At 47.9% G+C, this 24,871-nt stretch overlaps 1 protein-coding gene across 1 annotated transcript in view; it reads right to left on the bottom strand.

Annotated features, from left to right (window-relative positions):
• Positions 1-24,871, bottom strand: part of MBOAT7 (membrane bound O-acyltransferase domain containing 7) — a 631,660-nt gene that overhangs the window by 371,899 nt on the left and 234,890 nt on the right.

Genomic DNA, 24,871 nt, shown 5'->3' with positions numbered 1-24,871 from the left:
GGAATGGTCAGTGACACCCAGAGACTTTTGAAGGATGTGGGGTACTCCTGTGCCAGCTTCACTAATGACTCTTGGGTCTAGGGTCATCCTATGTCCCTTTTGGGAATAGGATGACTGAGAACTGATATCTCGGATTACATGAGATGGGACAGTAATAATTGATATATTGCAGGAGATCTTGGAATATTACAGTTTGGTTAATTCTGTCCACAACAGGTCAATAAGAGAGTGTCCCCTTCAATGCTTAACAGACTGTTGAGATGCTAATTAAGTCCCCCTGGCTGTAGTTGGGGCTTGCTGTGATTGCATTCTGTGTCCATTGTGCTAATTACGTCTGCTTCTACAGACCTTTTCATTGTGTGATGTTAATGACACTGTTTTGTGTGAAAAATCTATTGATGATAAGATGTGGAATGTGACTTGTTAACTGTAGTAATTACCTCCTCTAAATGCGGTGCCAGCATGTCTGTCTGATGTGGATTGGAGGGGGGAACTCGTTAAGCACCCATTGTGTGATGTTTTGGGTGGAGTTTTTCATTGTCCCTGTGATTACTGAAGCATGCTTTGTAACTGTATAAAAACCTGAGTTTTACCATTAAAAGGTGCATTCATTTTGGAACCAGTAACAGAGCTGTATGTCTCGCTGTCGTGGGGCAATGGAATAGAAAATCGTAAATGGTGGTGACCGTTACAAGTGGTGGCACAGCAGTGGGATACAGGACAATGGATGCTCAGTATGCACGGCTGAAGCTCTCTTCCCTCAAAGACTTACTGGAGAGCCGGGGCAGACTGGCCAGCAACTGTAAGAAAAGGGACATTATCGCAGAACTTGTCGAAATGGATAGAGCGGAAAGGCCTAGCATAACAGAAAGGACACCAGAGGAGGAAAGTTTTGATTGAGCTGTTAAACGAGGACTGGCACAGTATGGTCCTAATCCTCCACCGGAGATCATAGACCTGGTTATAGCGGCTGTGGATGCCACTTTGCTACATCAAAGAGGTGCTGCAGCAGCAATAGTCACAGCAGCACCAACTGAAGAGAGAGGAGAGGAACAGATACCAGTCTCCATGGAAGAGGAATTCAGAAGGAGGTTACAAGAGATGCGGATACAGCACAGAGGACGAGTATTAGAGGAGGCCCTGCTGGGATGGTCGGATTTGATTTGTTGCCAACTCTGGAAGGAAGCGCTAGCTCTTGAGCAGCAACACCAGGGAAAGGTTCTCCCCTCCATCCATGCAAGGTACTGGCCGCAGTATGACGTACGAATGCTGTTGTTGGGGGAACAACCGAAGCAGGAGTGGACAGCCGAGTTAAGCAGGCTGATCCGGGCAGAGATGCGGTTGGACGAAAGCTACAGAGCCCTCCGGTGGTATGTAGCCCAAGAGTGCCCATGGTCAGCAGAAGACAGCCCCACGGAAGGCTATGACTATGATGGCCTGGGACTATTGTATTGGAGGATGTCCAGTGATCCTGACTTCGGGGATGACCGGGAGTGGCGCTTGGAGGAAATAATGGAGCACAGAGAACAAAAATGGAATGTCTCGGAAGGGCACTGGTTATAGGAAGATTTGGAGTTTCTGGCCGTTCAGGAATGGGAGCTGGATATCGCCTACAGACAGCTGCTAGACTCAGCTCAGCAGCAGGGTGGGGCTCCCTTTGCCTGGGACTATGAGGAAATTTCAGATGACAACTCTGAAATCCTGGCTGATGAATCGGCAGTAGAAAATCTGAAGATTGCCATTCCCAAAGCCGAAGCAGATTATGTGGAGTTCAAGGGGGCTAGGGCAGTTGGCTCCTCTCCCCAGCCACAGATTACAGAATGTATGGACTTAATGGACCGTCCAGAGGATGTTACGGTTTATGCATCCCCAGCAGAAGTGCTGGCAACCAGGCAGAGTGCTAGCAATCTCTGCCCAGCACCAGAACCAACTGTAGAGTTCCAGGGAGACAGGGCGGTTGGCCCCTCTCTCCAGCAACAAGCTGAGGTTGTAAAGCTTTTACTGGCAGCGGGGCAGGATGCTGCTGACCGCTGCACACAACTGCAGCTTGAGCTGATATCGGGGGATGGGACTGTGGTCTCCCCTCACAGCAATCCAGCAGAAGACCTGGCAACAGAGCAGAGTGCCACAAGCCTCTGCTCTCAACTAGCAGGAGAGGGAGTTCCTGTGGTAGTGGATGGGATTTCAGTCTTTACTGACACAACCCCAGAAAATGGTGCGGCACTGAGAAAGGAGGATATCAGCTTTGCAAGCACCGGGGGATTTTCACATACCACCAGTGGATGGGACTTCAGTCTCCACTGGTATACCCCAGGGATGGGGGCCAGTTGGCCCAGATCCCCAACAGCATGATGGACTGAGCCCAGTCACCCTGTCTTCTCTCCAGCGGCTGAAAGGACTCCAGGGAGAAGGGCCAGTCCAGGCCTATCCCCAGCGACAGGCATGTTCTCTGAGAGAGGCAGAGGTTGGCTGGGTGAGTAATGCTCTGTTTGGAGCTATTTATTTGGGGTACGGTATGGATACCAGCATTGGAGGAATGGAACTACTGACTAACTTCAAAGTCAACCCGTTTGGGGTTCCCTCCTGTGATAGTCTCCCACTGAAAGGGGAGAGATGTAACGGAATGGCCCGTGACTCCCAGAGACTTTTGAAGGATGTGGGGTAATCCTGTGCCAGCTTCACTAATGACTCAAAAATGACACCCCAAAATATATTCTGCCAAAATATTGGTCCTGGTAGTAAGCAGGAACATGGTCCAAGTAGCAGGCCAGATAAGAATGGGGACAGGGTTAGAGGTTTCTCCCACCCAAATCTCTTTGAAGCCTCTGAGTCTCCAGACCCTAATCCGGGAATGAGAAAACTGAAAAATATTTTTCTTCATCCAGAAAAACAATTCTGGAGCCCCTCACATATGCGAGACCCCTGTGTTCCCACTAGCATAGCAGGGTAAAAGATCAATCCAATAGGCAGGCAAAAAACGTGGTCAAAAAGTCCAGGGTCAGTTCCAGAGCAGGCAGAAGTTGGTACAGTTTAGCGTTAGCCAGAAGCGTGGTCGTATAACAGACCAGGGTCAGTTCCAGAGCAGGCAGAGGTAGGTACAGTTTAGCGTTAGGCAGAAGCGTAGTCGTGTAACAGGCCAGGGTCAGTTCCAGAGCAGGCATAGGTAGGCACAGTTAGGGTTAGGCAGAAGCACGGTTGTTAAGCAGGTCAGGGTCAGCTCCAGAGAAGGCAGCAGTATGTACAGTGACATAAGGGGTGTGGCGGTAAATGGTGTGGCGTTTACCATACTTTCCCAATAATGTAGAAAAGTATGGCAACAGTGGAAACATTCACCCATACAAAGGCCTAGTTGTGAATGACAATCGGGGAAATAATATGTTTTGTCTCTTCTAGTTCCTCCTTTGGTGCACACCCGGCATCTCTTCTGACGTTTTCGGCCTGTTTCAAGGTGGGAGAGTCTCTCAAAGTGGCGTTCATGGAGTCTGCTCACTGAATCCGAGCGAATGCTTTATTTTTTTATTTTTTATTCTTTATTTATTTCACAACAGAAAGCGTGTCCACATGGATCACAATAACACTGTAAACATGATGACATCCACAGGTATACAGACATAACTCAAGCAGGTGCATGTGGTCAACAAGTGTAACAAAGTTGTCCAATGGACTATCAACTAGTTCCAAGTCATCCGTCCGTGTGGGCGTCAGACAGTCGGCCCAGCACATATGTTGCCAAGCCCACCACGTCACACCATCGGTGTTGCCAGTCTAACATTATTCACCAATAGGATGTGGTGTAAAGCCTAGGATCCGCGGACCCGCTCTCCTTTTTCCAATATCCAAAAGGTAGTAGGAGAGAAAGAGAGAGAAGCAGAAAGCAATAGCAGCTCCCGAGAGTCATCTGGGAGAGCAGAGAAGAGGAGTAACCCAGAGAGATGGGCTCTCCATGGGGGACATAAAGGGAAGGAAGGAGCTAGAGGGGGGGGAGCTCGCAAGCATGGATCAGTGCATCTGTCAAACCTGTCACCATGCATCTCAGGTCGACAAGTCCGAGTTACCGCTGTCAGGGGGCAGAACCCAGCCCGAGGTTCTAGTTCATTCCCCTAAGGGCTTGTCCCTCATCTGAGTAGGTGTATATGTTCCACAGTTGCCAAGTTTGCTTATATGATTCATGTCTATCTTGGTTTGTGAGAATCAGGTCTTCCATCCTGTTAATATCATCCACCTTCCGCAGCCACATCGCTACAGTCGGTGGGTTTGGGGACTTCCAGCAAATAGGTATACACACCTTGGCCGCATCCAGAAGGTGTCCAAGGATCGATTTTTTGTAAACGCGTGTGGGGATGTCGTTAGCATGTAACAGGAAATACGCTGGGTCATCTGGGATCGGTCGTTCTGTGAATTTTTGTGAAATCCTCTTGACCTCCGTCCAGAAGGGTTTTAACTGCGGACAAGACCAGAAGATGTGGAGTAATGTTCCTGTCTCTCTTTGACACCGCCAGCAAGTATCCAATGCTGTCCGGGAAAGTTTGCCAAGTAGGGACGGAGTTCGGTACCACCGGGTCAGGATTTTGTAATTCGTCTCCTGGACTTTATTACAGATAGAGGATTTGTGCGTGAATGTCAGTATTTGTTGCTTTTTCTTAACAGAGAATGTGCAGTGCAGTTCGTGTTCCCATTTAACAATGCAGGGGATTTGGTGTCCTTCCGTCGGTGTGACTAGAATGTTATGTATAGTGGACAGAGCATGTGGCAATACGTCCGTATCTGAGCATAGCTCTTCCAATGGTGTAAGTGCGTATCTCCCCGCGGGAGGGGGTGACATGGTGTGCAGGAAATGATTAAGTTGGTTGGCCCTCATAAAGTCTAATTGATAGCGACCTCCCAGGTCCATCAGTTCTGCAAGTGTTTTCCAATGGCCTGCCTCGCTGAAGTCAGAGGCCTGAAATGTTCCAGACTCCCTCAGGGCTCGGAATTTCACGTCACGTATACCCGGCTCAAATTGCGGGTTGCGCAGCACCGGGCGTAAGGGTGAGTCCCTTGGCGATAAGCTCGCTTGAGATAGCAGCCTAGTACAGATCTAGATCGTGTTCCCTATCAGTGGGTGAGTCCGCATGGACTTGTGTAGTGCCGTAGGGCACCACGGCGCCCTCCACAGTGGGATTTCGCTCTGTGCTTGTTCTAGATGTGGCCACAGTTTTGTACTTCCATGCCTACACCAATCGATGAGGCGGTTCAGGTGTGCTGCGTGGTAATATGTACGAATGTTTGGCATGGCCAGTCCCCAGTGCAGTTTGGGTAGAGATAGTAATGATCTGTGTATTCTAGGGTGTTTCCCAGCCCACAAGAAGTTTTTGAACATAGTTTGGACTTGCCTAAAGTAATCCGCCGGTACGTGTATGGGGAGGGCTTGAAGAAGGTATAACAATTTGGGCAATATGGGCATCTTAAGTATGCTGCACCTACCGAACCAGGAGTGGAGGCCGGTGGTCCATTGGTCTAATAACTTCTGGACAGTTTTTAGCAGCGGCGGGAAATTCAGTCTAAAAATTTGGGAGGACGGGGGTATACGCGTGCCCAAGTAGTTCAGGGCTGTGTCTGTCCATTGTAAACCCAAACTACCTCAGAGGTGTGCCAGGCGTAGGCTCGAGATTCCCACCCCCATCGCTACCGACTTGTCCAAGTTAATTTTCAAATTGGATATCCGCCCGTAGATTTCAAATTCACGCATTAGGCCAGGAAGGGACGTTGCAGGGTTCGTCAGTGAGAAGAGCATGTTGTCCGCGTAGGCGGAAACCTTATATTCTCCGTCACCTACCCTAACTCCAGATATGTCCGGGTTCATTCGTACGCATTGCAGGAAGGGTTTGAGGGAGAGCGCAAATAATAGGGGCGACAAGGGACACCCCTGTTGCGTCCCGTTCGTAATTGGGAATGCCTCGGACAACACCCCGTTAGCCCTAACTCTAGCCGTCGGATCTGTGTAGACTGCCGAAATCCAGTGTAACATTTTGTGTCCCAGCCCAATGTGTCTCAGCGTAGCGAACATAAACTGCCAGCTGACGCGATCGAACGCCTTCTCGGCGTCTGTACTCACAAAGACGCAAGACGCAACGTTACGTTCACGGTGTGTAGTAGGTTCAAGACTTTAGCAGTGTTGTCCCTAGCCTCTCTGGTAGGGACAAACCCTACTTGGTCAAGGTGGATGAGACCTGGTAGGTGCCGTTGAATTCTGGACGCAATAATTTTGGTAAGAAGCTTGAGGTCAACATTTAACAGCGAAATAGGACGATAGCTTCCGCACTGGCTCGGGTCTTTCCCTTCTTTAGGGATGACTGCTATCTGTACCTGTAAGGTAGATATATGGAGTTTCGCCGCTGGACTAAGATTGTTAAACAGGGACACCAGGCGAGGGCCCAGGGAAGGGAGCAGTGTCTTGTAATACGCAACGGTTAATCCGTCTGGGCCTGGGGCCTTGCCCGATCTGGAGCTGCCTGAAGCTCAAGCAGGGTAATGGGTTAGTCTAATAGATCTCTGGTGTCTGAGGGTAGAGTCGGCATGTTTGAGGTAGTCACGTGGGAGGTCCGCGTCGGGGTCCAGGGGTGCGGGGGGTAGGTTATATAGAGTGTGGTAAAAGTCCCTGAATTCCCGGGAGATCAATTGTGGAACCGACACCTTCTGTCCGCCGCGCGTGATAATGTGTGGGATGTAAGACGCTCTGTTCTGTGCCAACATTTGCCCACACTTGTCCCCCGATTCATAGACCTTGCGTCTGCAAATTTGAATAGCTGCCTTGGCTTTGTATGTGAGAACGTCAGTGACTTGCCTGCGTGTGGTGTCAAGTTCTGTTCCCAATTGCCTCGTCGGCGTCTGTTTATGCTGTGCCTCTAAGGACTGTAATTTGGAAAGTAATGTTGTTAACTGTTCTGCTCTTAGCCTCTTCCGTCTGGCACCATGTTTAATGAGGACGCCACGTACAACGGCCTTATGGGCTTCCCAAACCACCTCTGGTCTACTGTCTGGGGTGGTGTTGCTAGTAAAGTAATGCCCCAGTTCCTTCACTACGTCTGCCAGAATTTCTGGGTCTTGTAGTAGGGACTCATTCAACCTCCAGGGGTGTCTCCGTTCAGTCCTGGTCTCTGACAGGGCGTAAACTAATGTTATTGGGGCATGATCTGACCAGGTAATCGACCCTATCTTATCGTCTTTGACCGCAATCAAATGTCTGTGCTGAACCAAAAAGTAGTCAATTCGGGAGTATATCTAGTGGGGTTTAGAGAAGAAAGTATAATCCCTCTCGCCCGGGTGGAATAGGCGCCATGTGTCCACTAACTGGGAGGCGTGAATTGTTGCCTGTATACGGCTGCGCACTCTTCCCGAAGTCAAGGACAGTCCAGTGGATGTGTTCTCCGGTGGCGACAGAGGAATGTTAAAGTCACCCCGCACAATTAGCTGTCCAGTGGCATATCGCGTCAGGCGTTCTAGATGTTTCGTCAGAAAACCATCCTGGTGGTCGTTTGGAGCGTAAAGGTTCGACTATTGTCAGCACATCCATGCTCGCGAGCGGGGGGGGGTTATAGTGTGGGATTAGGTAAGGTAAGGGAGGAGATTTAGCGTATGCTCCAGAGAGGTCCGGAGTTAAAGAAAGACAGAGGGAAAAGAGAGGTAGAGCCTAAGAGATGTGTATCTCCGCCCAGGGGGCACGAATACACAGTAGGAAGCCGACACCAGGGAGTGTTGCAAAGGAGAAAAACTAAATTAGCTTAATCAGCTAGAACGCTCACTAGAACTAGTCTGGGGTACGAGTGCAGGCCTATGTGGGCAAGTGGATAGACAGAGCCAGTGGTGCGAGCCCCTGACCCCACCCATCCCCCCCCGACCGTCACAGGTGTTAAAACATAACAGTAGCAATGCAATCTATGGTAGTATGTAGCTAATGCAGAGCAACATAAAAAATATAAAAAAATATAGGGCAACATAAGAACATAAAACAGGTAACAGAAAATACAGTTTAAATATCTATAATGTAAGAGTGCAACAATTGGCAAATCTTATTGGTAACCGTTGAACCGAGAGAGCAGAGCACCCCCAGACCCCCCAGCAAATAACAAAACAGCTACCAGCCTCTCCCACTCCTCATGGCGAGGTAATACAGCGGGAGCCTTCCTCCCAACCCCCTCCCCCACTCAGTGTAGTGAGCCCTGCAACGACCCAGCAGCCCCTCAAGGATATCCATTCCCCCTCCCCCCTCCCGTCCACGCCCCCCACCCAGCCAAAAGTAAAACATGTACAGTGTCAACATAACCCTACCCGGATGCCTCGGTTCATGATTGAACAGAGCAGTGTATGGTGTATATGACACGCTCTCACACTAAACCTGTTTCTATTGATTTCCCGAATTGGGCGTGGATGTAGCTTATCATCCAATCGCCTATCGGGGTTGAAATTAGAGGCGCGGTTAGGTCTGACAGGGGGCGCTATGATTGGCCTCCCCCTCTGAGGCCGTTTTTACAATGATTATCAGAATGAGGCTTGTTTTTTTGCCCACTTCCTGTTTGAGTACAGGAGTGAGGCTTGGCTGAGTATCTTCTAGTATTTAATGTGGTGATTTCAATGCGTCGCCCATGCCCTTTGAAAACGACATTTCTGTCGAAACTGGTCAGGGCGGTGCTACGCAGTGACGTCACCACGCTCCCACGTGACCCCGGAAGCACGGGCGTTCGTTTTTTTAGCTATGCCGGCTGTTTTTAAATTTTTCTACTGTGTGTAATGATCGCATTGGAGCTTTTGGAATAAACTCCCCCAGTGTTTTAAACGATAACACACATGCTGCCTCCTTTTTTCTGGTAACCTTCCTTTTATGGTATATGGACTGATCGAGACCTACTGGAACAGATGATACCATCCCTGGTTCGGGTTCAGTGGAGGAGTCCGTGAGAGAGCTGCCAGCTGGAGGTCCAGGCTTACTTATAACCTTTGCAGAGGTTTGTATCTGCAAACGCGTATCTGACCTTACATCTGAGGTCCAACTTATCTGGTAAGGGTCCCCCCTTAACACTTATGCTATGCACGGGAGAAGACAGTACGTTGGTGGTGGCGTTCAGTGACTTCATCTATACCCTCACACTTCTATCCCCCACTGTGTGGAATCTGGATTCAGTCCAATTTTGAATGACTTTCCTCACTTTGTTTGTTTTTAATATTTTGAACGGAGTTTCCCTCAATATACTTGTGTTTATTGGACTTTTTTTGGTGGTCCTAATATTGGACTCACTTATTTAACTGATTGAGGTCACGTACTTGAATGTATTTGAGTATATGCTTTACCTTGCAGTGTGTTTTCATTCCTACAGGGGTATTTACCTTTAGGAACATTTTCTCATATCACGCATAATTTATTTTTCCCAAAATGAATTTAATTTACTGTTTATAGCGCAACTTATTTTTCCCCAAATCTTATTGTAACCGTTGAACTGAGAGAGCAGAGCACCCCCAGCAAATAAACCAGCTACCAGTCAGCGGCATGACGTGGTGCACGTGACACACGCACGTCTGAGGGAGGAGCCGCCCGCGCTACGGATCCGACCGAGCAACGGGAGATGGGAGGACAGAGACCCGGAGGTGGCCCAGCGGCAGCGGACGCGCCGCAGAGAGGGAGCCCACCGAGCGATTAGTCCACCCATCCCGCGGATTACATCTGCGACCGCCGCTCTCCGGTAGTCCCTCACCATCCGACTCACCTCGCATCCCCTTATGAGACTGCAGGTAAGGCAAGGCACGGAGGGATAGCAGGGAAGCCCCCACTCGTGGCGTGGCGGTGGGCAGTTCCCCTCTCTCCTGTGCACACAGCGACCACAAGGTACCTGCCCATCAGAGTGGAAGGAGTGAAAACAACAGCACACAACATACGGCAAACTGGTAATACCTATCCGTTTTTTTTTGGTCTCTGTCTCTCTTCTTATGATCTCTGTTATATGAACTGCAACGTAGCAAGGGGAGTAACCTGTGACATGCCTCCCGTCAGTGGAGACAGGGTAGGAGAACTGCTGTTTCTGCCGTATTTTCAGATTCCCCTTGGTCGGTTACAACATGTGTGAGGAGGGTACTAATTAAGAGGAGACTCTGTGTAACCAGGTAATCTCCTGAAACATCAGAGGGGCACCTGTTTTGAATGCTGCCCTCATATGCTTTACATATCTCTATGTCCATTTACCTGTATTGGAACTAATGCTCTTATGAGTTGACTGCCGTACATACTGCGGACACTTACCTTGGCGGACAAGTAGAAAAGCATCAAATACTGTTCCTGACCCTACAAATTATAGCTAAACCCTGGAAGGGATAAGCCCCGAAGCGCCGGTGGACACCTCAGGGGTCGGTAGGCAACATGTCCCAAATTATCAATTAAGGCTGGATACGATCCCAAATAGGATAATATCCAACTACCCAATCACATTAGGACTACAAGTTCTCAGCCTACATATTCTGCGGACTTATTCCCCGGGGCCTAGGGAGGACGGTGTCTGCGGTCTGAGAGACTCTAGATCCTGCATCTATAAAAATCTCAGCAAAAATATCAGCAATCTCAGCAAATCTCAGCAAATTTCGGGGGGACCGGGAGTATAGCACCAGTGGCTAGTCTATAATAAGCCCCACTATATTCAAAGTATTGACTAAACCACAAAAAAAAAAAAGGGGGGGTGTAAATACGGCCCACCTCATAGGATCGTTGCTGTCTAAAGGACGCAAGGTTCCCTGCAACGGAAAAATCCTAAGAAAGCCTTTAACCCAATTAGGGGTTGCATCGCCCTTTCACTAGAGGGCGAGCAATCCTTCTGGTTAAAACCCGTTATAGTACAAACGGGTGAATCCTCAGACCATTTCTCAACCTCTGGAAATATCTGGCGTTAAATACTTATCAAGAAATAATTAATACCCCCGAAATTACATAAAAGTGCCCCCTAGGGAGGTATAAAAACCTCTCTTAAAAAAAAGGAGGGGGGGAGTGAAGCTCTCCATCCTCCGTTCAAACTGGGTAAACGCATTAGAGCGATAAAGAAATATAACATGAACAGATCAACAAGGGGGGCTGCCCCTAAAATCCCTAAAGATATCGCCACCACCAGTACGATTAGACACTACATAACGCCGGAAGGCAGTGCCAAGAGTCCAGGACTGGCAAAAAAAGTAGAAAAAACTGGGACAAACAAAAAGGGAATAGGGGGGGCGGCAACCCCAAGTGCAGATACTTCAGCAGAACTTGAACATGCAGTCAGCCAAATGGAAGATTATAGCTCGGATTCTCATATCCCCACGAAGGGGGAAATGGATGCTATGCTAAGGAGATTGGAGAATGTAATAAGAGAGGAAATCAGCACACTAAGAACGGACCTACTTCACACGCTAGAACGGGTAGAGGAAGCTGAGAAAAAAATAGAACAGCAGGATCTCGAAATAAAAGAATTAAACACCCAACATCTAAATATGAAACAAAATCAGAGGTTGCTGCAATACCGACTGGAAGATTATGAGAACCGTAATAGAAGGCAAAACTTAAGGTTACGATCGGTCAAGGAGGAGAAGGGTGAAGACCTGAGGAAAATTCTCAATGATTTGCTCCTCCCCCTCCTAAACAATGGTTTGGAAGGTCCCCTAAAAATAGAGCGAGTACATCGAGTGGGAAAGTCTAGGGAGGGAGGAGGAAATTGGCACAGGGACATAATTGCCAGGTTCAGGCACTTCGAAGACAAAGAGGAAATCTGGCAGAAACTGAGAAGAAAGCCTCCCTTATCCTATGATGGGACGGAGATCCAGATCTACACGGATTTGGCCTGGGAAACCCTGTCCAGAAGAAGGCATTTAAAACCCTTATTGGAACAGATGCGGAAGTCAAACAAACTACCAATGGGGGTTCCCGACTTGCCTGATAGGCTATAAAGAGGGAGTGTCAGCTAAATTAACATTTCCTGAGGACTTGGTGGGGTTCTGCCGTAAACTGGATATCCCGGTAATTGAGTTACCCGGGTGGGTTGAATAGCGATTAGAAAATAGCTGCCCCTAGGGGTGGCCTTTAGTGATGGGCATAGAGGGGGGGGAGAGGTGGGAGGGATGGAGGGCGGGCGACTAGAGAGGGGAACAAGGAGGGCGGATGTGTATCCCCACACATATAAGATCGATCCCCCGGGAAATTCCTGGGGTCAATGCGTGGGAGGGGCGCTGGGGGCCACACCTCATCCAAAAGAACCGACGGGTAGGGGTTACCGAGGATCCCCACAGTTCAGAGGCGATGTACTGGCCTAGGCAAGGGGGGGAGGGGGAGATGGAGGGGTGGGTTTGGAGGGGGAGAGAATACTCACCCCCTCCAAAATAGGGAGGGAATAGGGATTATGGCTCCCAGGGGATCTATTAGCAAGTTCAGCACGTTCAAGGAAACGATCCAGTAATAGGAAATGACAGAAGTTAAATTTTTATCCTACAATGTAAAGGGCTTAAATTCAGCTGTCAAAAGACTAAAAGTCCTGGCCGAGATTGAACAACTTAGAGCGGATGTGGTATTTATTCAAGAATCTCACTTGACCATAGACGCAAATATTAAGCTATACTCCCCAGCGTACCCTATTTGGTTTTATGGTGACTCCATCTCAAAACGAGCAAGGGGCGTGGCTATCGGGTTTACAAGAGGCTTTGGATTTACGCTCGAGGCGAGGTTGACGGACCCTGAGGGGAGATTTTTATTTCTCAAAATAAAGTTCGATAATATAATCTACACTCTAGCAAACATATACGCCCCAAACGTACACCCAATCCAATACTTAGGTAAAATTCTGGGAAAACTGAATAATTTTTGTTGAGGGATATATAATCCTGATGGGGGATTTAAACTTCGTTTTTAATTCGACAGAAGACAGTACGTTCCGTGGGAAGGTGACAAAAAATGAGCAATTACAGAGAATTAAACATAAGCTACACGAACGTCAACTAGTGGACGTTTGGCGGATTTTTCATCCAAACGAACATGATTATACATTTTTCTCCCCTCCCCATGGAACGTACTCTAGAATAGACTATATCTTGGCGGATCATGGGCTGCTTGACTATCACAGAGACTGAAATTGGAATCATGACGGTGTCAGACCATGCTCCAATAACAATGAAAATTATATTATCCACACAAAAGAGACAGCGGCCGATGTGGCGCCTAGATGATAGCCTGATTCGAGACGAAGGAGGGGCAAGAAGGGTGGAGGCCGAACTAAAAAAATTATTTCTTATTAACGATACAGCAGGGATTTCCAGTGCAACCCTGTGGGAGACGCACAAAGCATACATTAGAGGAATCTTAATTGCTGAGGGGGCTAAAAAAAAAAATAGAAAGGAAAAGTAAAGCTAACTCCCTTATGAAAGAGATAGAGACCCTAGAACGCAAACATAAAGAGCAAAGACTAAAAGAGATCTACCATAATTTAACCCTGAAAAGAGATGCACTCAAGGAAATTATGGAACAGGAAGCAAGGTATAAACTAAACTGCATTTTCAAGGAGAGGTACATATGGGGTAATAAACCAAGTAAGCTTTTAGCCAAAATGGCTCAAAAAAAGAAAACTAGGAACTATATTGAAAAAATTAAAGGGAAAAATGGGAATTTGGTGTACGCAACTTGTGAAATCTCAGACAGTTTCAAAAAATATTATGAGGAATTATACACAATAAAACATCCAGGTTGGCAGGAAGGGGAAAGGGAGGAAGAGACCAGAGATTTTCTCGTAAAGGCAGGACTTCCTAGATTGGAGGAGATGGAAATCTTGAACATGGATCGCCCCATAACTGAGGCAGAAATTAAAATAGTTCTAAATTCCATCACGGGCGGAAAGAGCCCGGGCCCGGATGGGTTCTCTACCATGTACTACAAGATATTTAGCAACATACTGATTCCAAGGTTGTGCAAATACTTTAATGGGCTAGGCTCTGAATTCGAAACTAGCAGGGAAGCTACAGCGGCCGTGGTTGCTATAATTTTGAAAGAAGGGAAAGACAGTTCTCTCTGTTCGGGATACAGACCCATTTCTCTGTTAAATACAGACATCAAGCTTTTTGCCAAAATCCTGGCGGGGCGCCTGAAGGGGGTCATGCACTCTTTGGTGCACCCCGACCAAGTAGGATTTGTACCCAACAGAGAGGGCAAAGACAATAGTCTAAGGGCAATTCTCCTGCTTCAGACCATTAGGCAGAATGAGTCCCCCGGTCTACTCCTGTCAGTTGACGCTGAAAAAGCTTTCGACAGGGTAGACTGGGGGCTCATGACGGAGACCCTCACTGCCATGGGAATAGGATGTAGGATGGCCCGTTGGATTAAAACACTTTACCTCCATCCCACCGCAAAAATTAGAATAAACGGTACGCTATCGGAACCATTTGAGATGAAAAATGGGACAAGGCAGGGGTGCCCCCTGTCTCCCCTTCTGTTCATTCTATCATTAGAGCCATTGTTGGCTACTATTCGTAAGGACCCCGATATCAATGGAGTAAGAGTAGACGGGGAGGAACACAAATTATCGGCTTTTGCCGATGACATATTATTTTATGTAACCAACCCGGTCAAATCCATCCCAAAGCTTTCTAAAGTATTGAAACAATACGGTGCCATTTCTAACTTTAAAATTAATGTAACCAAATCAGAAATCTTGAACATTAATTTAAATAAAAGAGAGGTAGGATTAGTAAAGGAAGTCTGTGCATATCCCTGGACTAAAGAACTAAAGTATTTAGGTATTAAACTTGCCAATACAGTACAGAAGATGTATAAAATAAACTGTGTCCCCTTACTAAATGAGATTAAGAACGAATTAAAAAGTACAGTAAATAAACCAATATCATGGATCGGACGCATAAATATGCTGAAGATGGTGGTAGTCCCTAAAATTCTTTATAAATTCTTACTGGTCCCAATTGCCCTCCCACAGCAATTTCTGAGTATTCTTAACACCTTGTTACTAAACTATGTATGGAAAAACAAGAAGCATAGAATATCCCTTTCCACACTAAAACAGGGAAAGATGCAGGGCGGGCTGGCTGTCCCGGATATCAAAAGTTATTATAAAGCGGCGGTTCTATCGCGGGCGGTTGAATGGACCCGGAACAGGCCAGATAAAAGATGGGTGCAAATTGAGAAAGCGTCAACTAGCAAATATTTGAATAATATCATATGGATCCCTGCACAATACAGAGCACTAGATCACAAAACACATGACATTACACGACACACTTTAAGAATGTGGGACAGAACCCAGGCACAATTAGAAGGGAAATGTAATTCCCCATTAATGAATTTAAAAGAAAATCCGTTATTTGCACCGGGGGAAAACAAAATCGAAGGGAACTGGATTAGGAATGACACTGTGCACTTAGGAGATATCATTAAAGATGGAGAGATAATGACCTACGGAGATTTGAAATCCAAAACGGACTACTGGAATCTCGATAGGTGGCATTATTCCCAGCTACATCACTTTGCGCGGCACCTTCCCCGCCCATTACGGACGGAGGCGGAGCTGACTCCACTTGAGAGGATTTGTAAATCGAAGAATTCAAAGGGCACGATCACTAAACTTTACGGGATATTGGTCAAGATAGGGTTTCGGGGAGAAACACCTTTTATAGATAAATGGGAAAGAGAGTTAGGAATCACGAGAGGGACAAACACTTTTCAGAGGATCATGCAACTAACCCACTCATCTGCAATAGACGTACGCACAGCTGAAGCAAATTATAAGTGCATTTCAGGGTGGTATATCACCCCGGATAAAGCTAATAAATTTAAAGCAAGCCAGCCCGCGGAGTGTTGGCGGGGTTGTACAGAAATAGGCACGATGGCCCATCTATGGTGGCTATGCCCAAAAATTCAAATCTATTGGGACACAATATTGAGCCAAATAAAGGCCATAACGGGCGAGGAGATAAAGAAAGACCCCTGGGTCGTGGTCTTTCATGGTAGTCTTGAAGGGGTAAAAAAATAAGCAGTCTTTACTACCCCACCTTCTAAATGCAGCCAAGAGACTCATCCCCAAAAAGTGGCAGGAGAAGGAAAGCCCACACGTCTGGAACTGGATTGACGAAGTAGAGGAAACGTACAGGTTAGAAGAACTTAAGGATAGGCATCTGGAAAGGAATAGTGAATATAGGGAGAAATGGGTAAAATGGCTGGAATACAAAAAAACATGGAGCTACGCTGAGAGAGTCAGGGTCTGCTAGGATCAAGAAAGGGGTAAGTGGGCATTAACCCACTTGCACCTTCTTTTTTTTTTTTTCTTTTTGCCGACTTTTATTGGAGGGATATGTAAACACAGCTTCCTTCGCTGAACTTGTTAGGAGACATCTTTGAGGGGGATAGGACCAGATCCCTGGGAGCCATGAGGGGAGGGGGGGGGGGCGAAAAAATTGCCTTAAGAATCTCTGCTAAATGGTATTGGGTCTCGACCAGCATTGATGGGGTGTCGAAGGGTATGGTGTAGGGTCAGGACCTTTCTGCCCCATCGGTTGGCCGATATAGAAGCTGCAATTCGTACGAAAAAAAAAAAAAAAAAAAAAAAAAAAGAAAGCAGAATAAATACCACATATGATGCAAACCACAACCTGAGACGTAAGAAGCATCAAATCATGAGCTGGTCTCTAGAATTTGGTAAAAAGCTGAGGTGGTTAAAAAATAAAAATAAAAATAAAAAATAAAAAAATAAACCAGCTACCAGCCTCTCCCACTCCTCATGGCGAGGTAATACAGCGGGAGCCTTCCTCCCAACCCCCTCCCACTCAGTGTAGTGAGCCCTGCAACGACCCAGCAGCCCCTCAAGGATATCCATTCCCCCTCCCCCACCCCCTCCCGTCCACGCCCCCCACCCAGCCAACAGTGGGCTCACATATAGGTAGGGCAGATCCCCATCAACGGGTCTCCGCCATCTTCTCACCAGCGGGGAGAAGAAAAAAGTAAAACATGTACAGTATCAACATAACCCTACCCGCTGGGGTGACACAGGACTGCAAAGTCCCCACAGGCAGCGGGGAGAACCGGTAGAGGGGGGGTGTACAGTCGTCCCCAAGAAACCTAACAGCGCGGGAGCCCCAAAACTGTACGGGTGACCACAAACAAGGTCTGGCTTGGTGGCTCACTTTTCCCCACCTCCGTGGGTGGCAAATACGGGGCAAGGTTACCAGCGTGGGGTGGAAATCCAGGCAGCCGGGGGGGGGGGGGGGCCAGGGCAAGCAACAATGCAGCAGTCACAGGGGCATCAAGTAGTGTGGGCTCCACGGCCACGGGTCAATTAACCTGTGAGTCTCCGGGTCATCTGGTTCAGGGGATGGGAATTACCGCTGGCATAACTGGGGACACGAGGAGGTCTGGGGATTGCAGCCTACTGCCTTACTCACGCTGTTCTCCACCTGAGGGTGCCCGATGTCTCCTCCGTCCACGACCCCTATGGCGGAGCCCCGCCGCAGGTCTGTATGCTGAGGGGCCCGATCTTCCAGCCGCGCGAGGCAGAATCTGTAGCCAGTCAGGGACTGGGACCTGATCCGCCTCCAGGAATTGAAAAAGGGCCGGGAGATCTGCCGGCGTCTGTACGGTAAAGGCCGCTCCGTCCTTCCTGAAAGTCACTGTGAGCGGGTAGCCCCATCTGTAAGTGAACCCGCGCTGTCTCGCCAAGTCCAAGACGGGTTTCAACATCGCCCGTCGGCGCAGCATCGCCCTGCATAGGTCCGGCAGAACTTTAATTGTCGAGCCGTTCAGAAGGATCTCATCTCGTTCCCATGCTCCCCGAATAATGCGCTCCTTCTGCGCATATCGCAATAATCTACACACCACGTCTCGGGGTCTGTCTGGGTCGGCCGACCTCGGGCCTAGGGCTCGATGTGCGCGATCGACCTCCACGATCTCCTCCTGGTCGTCCAGCACGTCACGGAACAACCCCAGCAGCGTGTCTTCCAGGGCTTCGGTGTCCACCGATTCTGGTATCCCCCGGAGCCGCAAGTTGTTGCGGCTCAACCTTCTTGAGGTGCAGTTGGAGTGTGACCGCTGTGTCCCTGTGTTGGTCTCTGTCTCTTTCCAGGCCGGCCACACGTTGCTCCAGAGCCACCAGCGATCCCTCTCCTGAGGACACTCTGTCAATGTGGACACCTCCGCCCTCACCTCCTGAAAGTCCCGTCGGTGAGTCTCCTCAAGCTTGAGAATCAGAGTCTCTATATCGGATCTGGTGGGGAGGGCCTGCAACAGCGCCCCTATCTCCTGCTCCGCCAAGACACTTCCCGGGATCGGGGCCGAGGTTGACATGCTCGGGTATAGTGTCTCTGGTGCCTCCGGTACGACGGGGTTCACAGTTGTATCGTCCGGGGTAGAGACCCACTCGTCTTGCCCTGAGTTCTCCACAGAGTCACCACATTTGCTGCCGGCGAGATCGGTGTTGGGAGGCCGAAATATTGGTGCAAATCGCCGGTCTGTAGCTCTGTTCTTGCTCTTTTTGGCAGATTGCATGCCTGTAGTTTCAGCTTTTTGGTCGGTGAAAGGGAGGACAAGGCCAGGAGCTCAAGAGTCTTGCGTCCTCACTCAGCCATGTCCAGGCCACGCACCCGAGCGAATGCTTTCTGGTGGGCTTTCAGGGTACAAAAGGGTGGAGACCATTTCTTCTTGGTACTGAAGATAAGATAAGGGGGTCCTTGTAGATTTACGGTAAATTACATAAGTATTGTAAATGGCCAAACTGAAAAGATATATCGAGACCTTTTTATACCAATAGCGGCTTTTTCTTGTGGGAAGATAGGGTTCGATCATCTGATCATTGAAGTCGACTCCCCCCATGAACAAATTATAGCTTGTAGATCTTAACCCCATATCAGGCCCTTTTGCTTGGAATAAACTGCTTGATGCCAAGCCTGCCTGTGAAGTGGACCAATGACTCATCCACTGAGATATTTTGGTCGGGGACAAATAACTGGGGGAATTTCCCAGAGAAATTTTTTTAGAAGTGGCTGAATTTTAAATAATTTGTCATGTGATGGGTCATTTCGGGGAGGGCACTGGGTGTTGTCATTGTAATGGAGGAAACGCATTATCATGAGGTATCTGGATCTTGGCATGATGGATGAAAAAGGTGGCATGTGGTGGATGGGTTTTTTGGACCAATATGAGTATAATTCATTTTTTTTTGAGAGCCCCATGTTGAACGTTAGGCCTAAAAATTATTTAAATTCCTCTACTGTCAATGCTCTCCACTCATAGGGACGGGCGTAACTTGAATCAGGGTTGTTTGTTATGAATTGTTGTGCATAGGAGGTTGCACTGGGCCACGATGGAGCATAATAGGTCTTGGGTAAAAAGTAAATTAAAAAAAATCAATAGGGGCAAAGTTCTCTGTGTTCAGCTGAGGACCTGGCTGGGCGGTGAAAGGGGTTTACTGCTCCTGAATTGGGGGGAAGCCACAGAGGGTTTAAGGGCATAGGGAAGGCTGGCATGGGTCCAAACCCTTTGGGGTCGAGATGACACCCTGCTAGTTCTTGACCTTTGCTGCAGTGGTACCTCATTTCTTGTGGATGGCACTGTGCTACTGGTGGATGGCACTGAGCTGCTGGTTGATGCCACAGCGCTACTTTTGGTAGCCTGCTGCTCCATGTCAGATTGCATTTGTTTCATGGGCACACTTTGCTCTTCCTCTGAATCTGTAGAAGACCCACTGCCTACAACCGGTTCATATTTTGAACCAGAATCAGACTCAGAGAGCTCCCTGCTGCTCTCCTCGGTCAAGAGAAGCTGTTGGTATGCCTCCTCAGCGGAAAAAAAACTTTTGCCATCCTGGTGACTGTGGGCTGTGGTGATAAACTGTGGTAGGGAAACTGGAACAGATATGGTTGCACTGATGGGTGCTGATGAGGCTGGTCTAATGAGGCTGCACTGCTGAGTTCTGATAAGGGTGCACTGCTGGGTTCTGAGGGTGCACTGATTATCTGCCACTGATATGCACTGATAAGGCGGCACTGATGGGCGGTGATGAGGATCCACTGATGAGCACTCACTTATGGGCACTATTGGGCACTGATGAGCACTATAGTGGTGCTGATGTGGTACTGATGGCACTAATGTGGCACTGGTGGCACAGAGGAGCACTGTAGTGGCACTAATGGACACTGGCGGCACCAATGGGCACTGACGGCACCGATGGCACCAATGAGCACTGTAGTGGCACTGGGCACTGTAGTGGCACTGATGGGGCACTGGTGGAAACTGGTGGTACAGATGGGCACTGTAGTGGCACTGACGGACACTAGCGACACCGATGGGCACTGAAGTGGCACTGGTGGCACAGACGGGTAGTGCAGTGGCACTGTAGGGCACAGATTGCACTTGTGTGGCACTGAAGGGCACTGCTGTGGCACAGAAAATGTAACTCACTTTTGTTTGTTCTCTCTTTTCTCCTCACACGCTGTATCGGTGTGAGGAGAGAAGAGAGAGACCTCGGCGTGACCTCCATTTGTTTACATTCTGAACGCTCCCTTATTGGAGGGAGCGAACAGGTGGTAAAGAGCCGCTATCATTGGCTCTTCACTGTGATCCGTGTTGAGCTGTGTCCCGTGGACCCGGCGAGCACGGACACTTCCGCGAGCGGGCGAGACAAGCGAGTGAACGAGGACGTCCTCCCAGCATAACTCGATCGCGCTGTAGCAGTATTTTTGCTATAGCGCGGTCGGCATGAGGTTAATCAGTAAGGCTATTTTGGGACAAATAACCAATTTTACTCCCTTAATAAAACTATATTGATTGGTGGTTATAGGTTATGTTGTCACTGTCTGCATTTAATCGGAGTGTTACAGATAAGAAAAGGAAGAATAGTGGTGTTCAAAGGTTATATGAAGCACACATCTGCTGAAATAGTAGTTTAGAGGCAAGGGGGTATCTACACAAGTACAGAAGTGAAAAAGACTGGCCAGTCATTATGGACATTAAAGTGATTGCAAAGTCTTGTTTTTTTCCCCTATAAAAATAATAAACATGTTATACGTACCTGCTCTGTTGCAGTGGATTTGCAGAACAGCCCAAATCCTCCTGTTCTCGGGACCCTTTTCTGTGATCCTGGCCCCTCCCTTCTGTTCAGTGCCCCCACAGCAAGCAGACACGGAGCCCTGGCCCTCTCCTGATTGTCTAGCGGACTTTGACAGCAGCAGGAGCATATGGATCCCGCTGCTGTGTCTAAGCCAATCAGGAAGGAGAATCTCGGACGACAGACACTTGTGGACACCACTGGACAGAGTGGGACCTCAGGTAAGTGTTAGGGGGGCTGCTGCACGCATTAGGTTTTTTTATGCTGTTATGGGGACACAACAGCGATCTAATATCCAGGAGGCATCTATCATTGCCTTTGAGGGACTATATGGTTGTAGCTTCACCCCCTCCCCTAAACACTGGTGAACCTGTCTATACTAGCCAACAAGGCTCGATATAGGCCACAGGCCATTGTTAATGGGCTCGTTTAGAGTGATATATATTTGATGCCACTGGATGAAATACTTAAATTCCGATTGTGATGCCATCTTCGGGATGAGATATTTGGGACAAGTATCTATCTTTATCACATGGTCCAATGTGACCGATTTTATACTGGAATCTTCGGTACCTCTTGCTGTTTTAGAGGCGATCTCTTTCCCTCCCCTCTATTGTGAGGACATACTACTGCTGTATTATTTGTATCCACTTGGTAGGAAAGAATCGATCGTGGTTCTGCATCTTTGGGATAACTGGTTCAGTCTCAGTTTTTGCGATTGACACAAAGATAAGCAGAGTAATAATCAGGTCATAGAAATTTTGCAGAATGACCTGAATAAAATAAAGGAGTGGGCAGACAAATGGCAAATGAGGTTTAATGTGGAGAAATGTAAAGTATTGCACTTGGGGGCAAAAAACATGCTAAATATTCACTAGAGGAGAACCAATGGGAGACTCAAGGATGGAGAATGATCTAGGGGTGCTAATAGATGACAGATTGAGCAACAGCATGCAGTGTCAAGCTGCAGCTAATAAAGCAGGCAGAATATTAGCATGCATAAAAAAAGAGGATATACTCCAGGGACAAAACTAATTCTGACACTTTATAAAACTCTGGTTTGGCCTCATCTGGAGTTTTCTGGCCAGTTCTGGTCACCAGTCCTCCGAAGGGATGCGATGGACCTGGAGAGAGTCCAAAGAAGGGCAAAAACACAATGAAGGGGACTGGAAGACCTCAATTACGAGGAATAGCTGCAAGAATTTGCAGAATGTATTCTCATTGGAGATGAGACACTTGAGAGGAGACATGATAGCGATCTACAAATAGCTCAATGGGCATCCCAGCATAGGAAACTATTTAGTCCTAGGGAGTATATAAGCACATGGGGGCACACAATGAGACTGGAAGAGAAGCGGTTTAACCTTAAACTGCGTAGGGAGTGCTTCACTGTTAGGGCTATAAGGATGTGGAACTCTCTCCCACAATTGGTGGTGACTGTGGGGAGTATGGATATTTTTAAAAGACTCTTAGATGTACATCTAAAAAGACACCTCCGATCGCTCAGTTTGGTCAGGCGGCCCACTCTAGGAAGAGTCCTGGTGGTTCCAAACTTCTTGCATTTACGGATGGTGGAGGCCACTGTGCTCATTGGGACCTTCAATGCTGGAGAAATATTTCTGTACCCTTCCCCATATCTGTGCCTCGATACAATCCAGTCGCAGAAGTCTACAGACAATTCCTTGGACTTCATGGCTTGGTGTGGGCTCTGTCATGCACTGTTAACTGTGGGACCTTATATAGACAGGTGTGTGCCTTTTTAAATCATGTTCAATCAACTGAATTTACCACAGGTGGGCTCCAATCAAAGTGTATAAACATCTTAAGGATGATCAGTGGAAACAGGATGCACCTGAGCTCAATTTTGAGTGTCATGGCACATGCTTTTTTTCTTTTTTTTATTAAAATTGGAAAGATTTCAAACAAACTTCTTTCATGTTGTCATTATGGGGTATTGTTTGGAGAATTTTGAGGAAAATAATTAATTTAATCCATTTTAAAATAAGGCTGTAACATAACAAAAAAGTGAAGCGCTGTGAATACTTTCTAGATGCACTGTAGTTATTGGACAGACCGACAAGGGGGGATTGTGTTAATGTCTAGAGTATTAGAAGAAAGAAATACAAAGACTATTAGACTACAGTAATACATATAAGGTGTTGAAAAATAATCCTGTGCAGGAATATAGAGAAAACAAAAAAGATTTAGCTAACTCTCTCTGGGAGGCCCATAATAAACAGAGTGGATTCTCTTACCTCTAGGTTGGGTCAATATTTTGATACCTTTTTACAGCCACTATTCTATTCTATTAGTGCTTACTTGAAATATGCTAAGCATCTGCCCCAGATCATAGAAGGTATACCAGCCAATAAATCTTATATCTTAGTAAAGGCGGACGTTAGTTCCCTGTACACCATTATTAGACATATGCTTTGGAGTCAGTCAAATGGGCATTGGAGAGCTCAGATCTTGCGAGGAGACAGATGCCTATTGACAAAGACGGAATGACCACACGGCATGAAAGACTGCCAGCAGCTATAAACTCTACCCAGGAATCACCGCTGATAGGAATTCTAAGGATCAGTGAGAGAGACCATGCAAGCTGAGCGGTTGTTATCATATATACTCGCTGGTTTTAAATGTTTTTTTTTGCAAGTGTAAACTTTTAAGGGGGGTTCTTATGGGAATAAAAAGCCTTAACAGGATTACGCTTTGAGGTCTGTTTCCCTTTGTTATGAGATACTGAGACTGGTGGAAGATCCTGATCTTTAGTGACTCAATGTGAAAGATATAACCAAAAGGCGCATATAATTCGTATATCTGGTGAGTGCAAATTTTGAGGGGAGGGGTATCACAAGTTGTGGTGAAGCTTTTTGCGTATCTATATATCTGATAAATCCCCGAAGGACACTCGGAGAAAGTCTTATTTGGCCTCACCTGTCACAGGGTGTATTTATTTTGAATGGTTTGGAAGCAAGATGTACAATACACTGAAGAGTGCCGCTTTTGCTTTATTGATTATAACAGCTTGTGATTGTTTTAAAGCATATGAGATAGAGACATCAGAGCAGTGGCATACGAAGTGGGGGGGTGGCCAGCCTGGGCGCCACACGCTGGGGGTGTCAAGCCAGCGCCCCCCCTTCACGGCTGAAGCGGAGACAGCGGGCGGGTTTAAGCAGCGGCACTGCGGCAATGACAGGAAGAACACACACGGTGATGGGGAGCCTGTAGTGGCTTTGCAAGGAGGGGGGATGTGAGCCGCACCCGAGTGACACCCGGGACCCACAACAATCCCCTTCTCTCGTGGCCACGCCGCGGCTCTAATCAGTCTCGGCTGTCTCTGTGGAGCAGCGTGAAGCCGCCTCCCCCTCCTCTATGTCTACACAGGGGGAGGGGACCCATCACCTAACCAGTTCTGTTCATGTCCCATGCTGATCATCTGACTGAGGTACATTATGGGTCTGAAGGGGGGGGGGGGTCTGTACTGTAGGGGGTGGGTCTGCACTGTGGGTGGGGGGGTCTGCACGGTGGGTAGGGGGGTCTGCATTGTAGGGAGGGGTGTCTGTGGGGGGCTGTGCAATGTAAAGGGGTCCAGAGGTGCAGGGTGCTGTGTAATGTAAAGGGGTCCAGAGGTGCAGAGGCTGTGTATTGTAAAGGGGTCCAGAAGTGCAGGGTACTGTGCAATGTAAAGGGGTCCAGAAGTGCATGGTACTGTGTAATGTAAAGGGGTGCAGGGTGCTGTGCAATGTAAAGGGGTGCAGGGTGCTGTGTAATGTAAAGGGGTGCAGGGTGCTGTGCAA

Source organism: Rana temporaria, chromosome 10 (assembly GCF_905171775.1).
Source record: "Rana temporaria chromosome 10, aRanTem1.1, whole genome shotgun sequence".
In the NCBI taxonomy this organism is placed as follows: Eukaryota; Metazoa; Chordata; class Amphibia; order Anura; family Ranidae; genus Rana; species Rana temporaria.
This window is presented reverse-complemented; position numbering and strand designations above follow the sequence as displayed.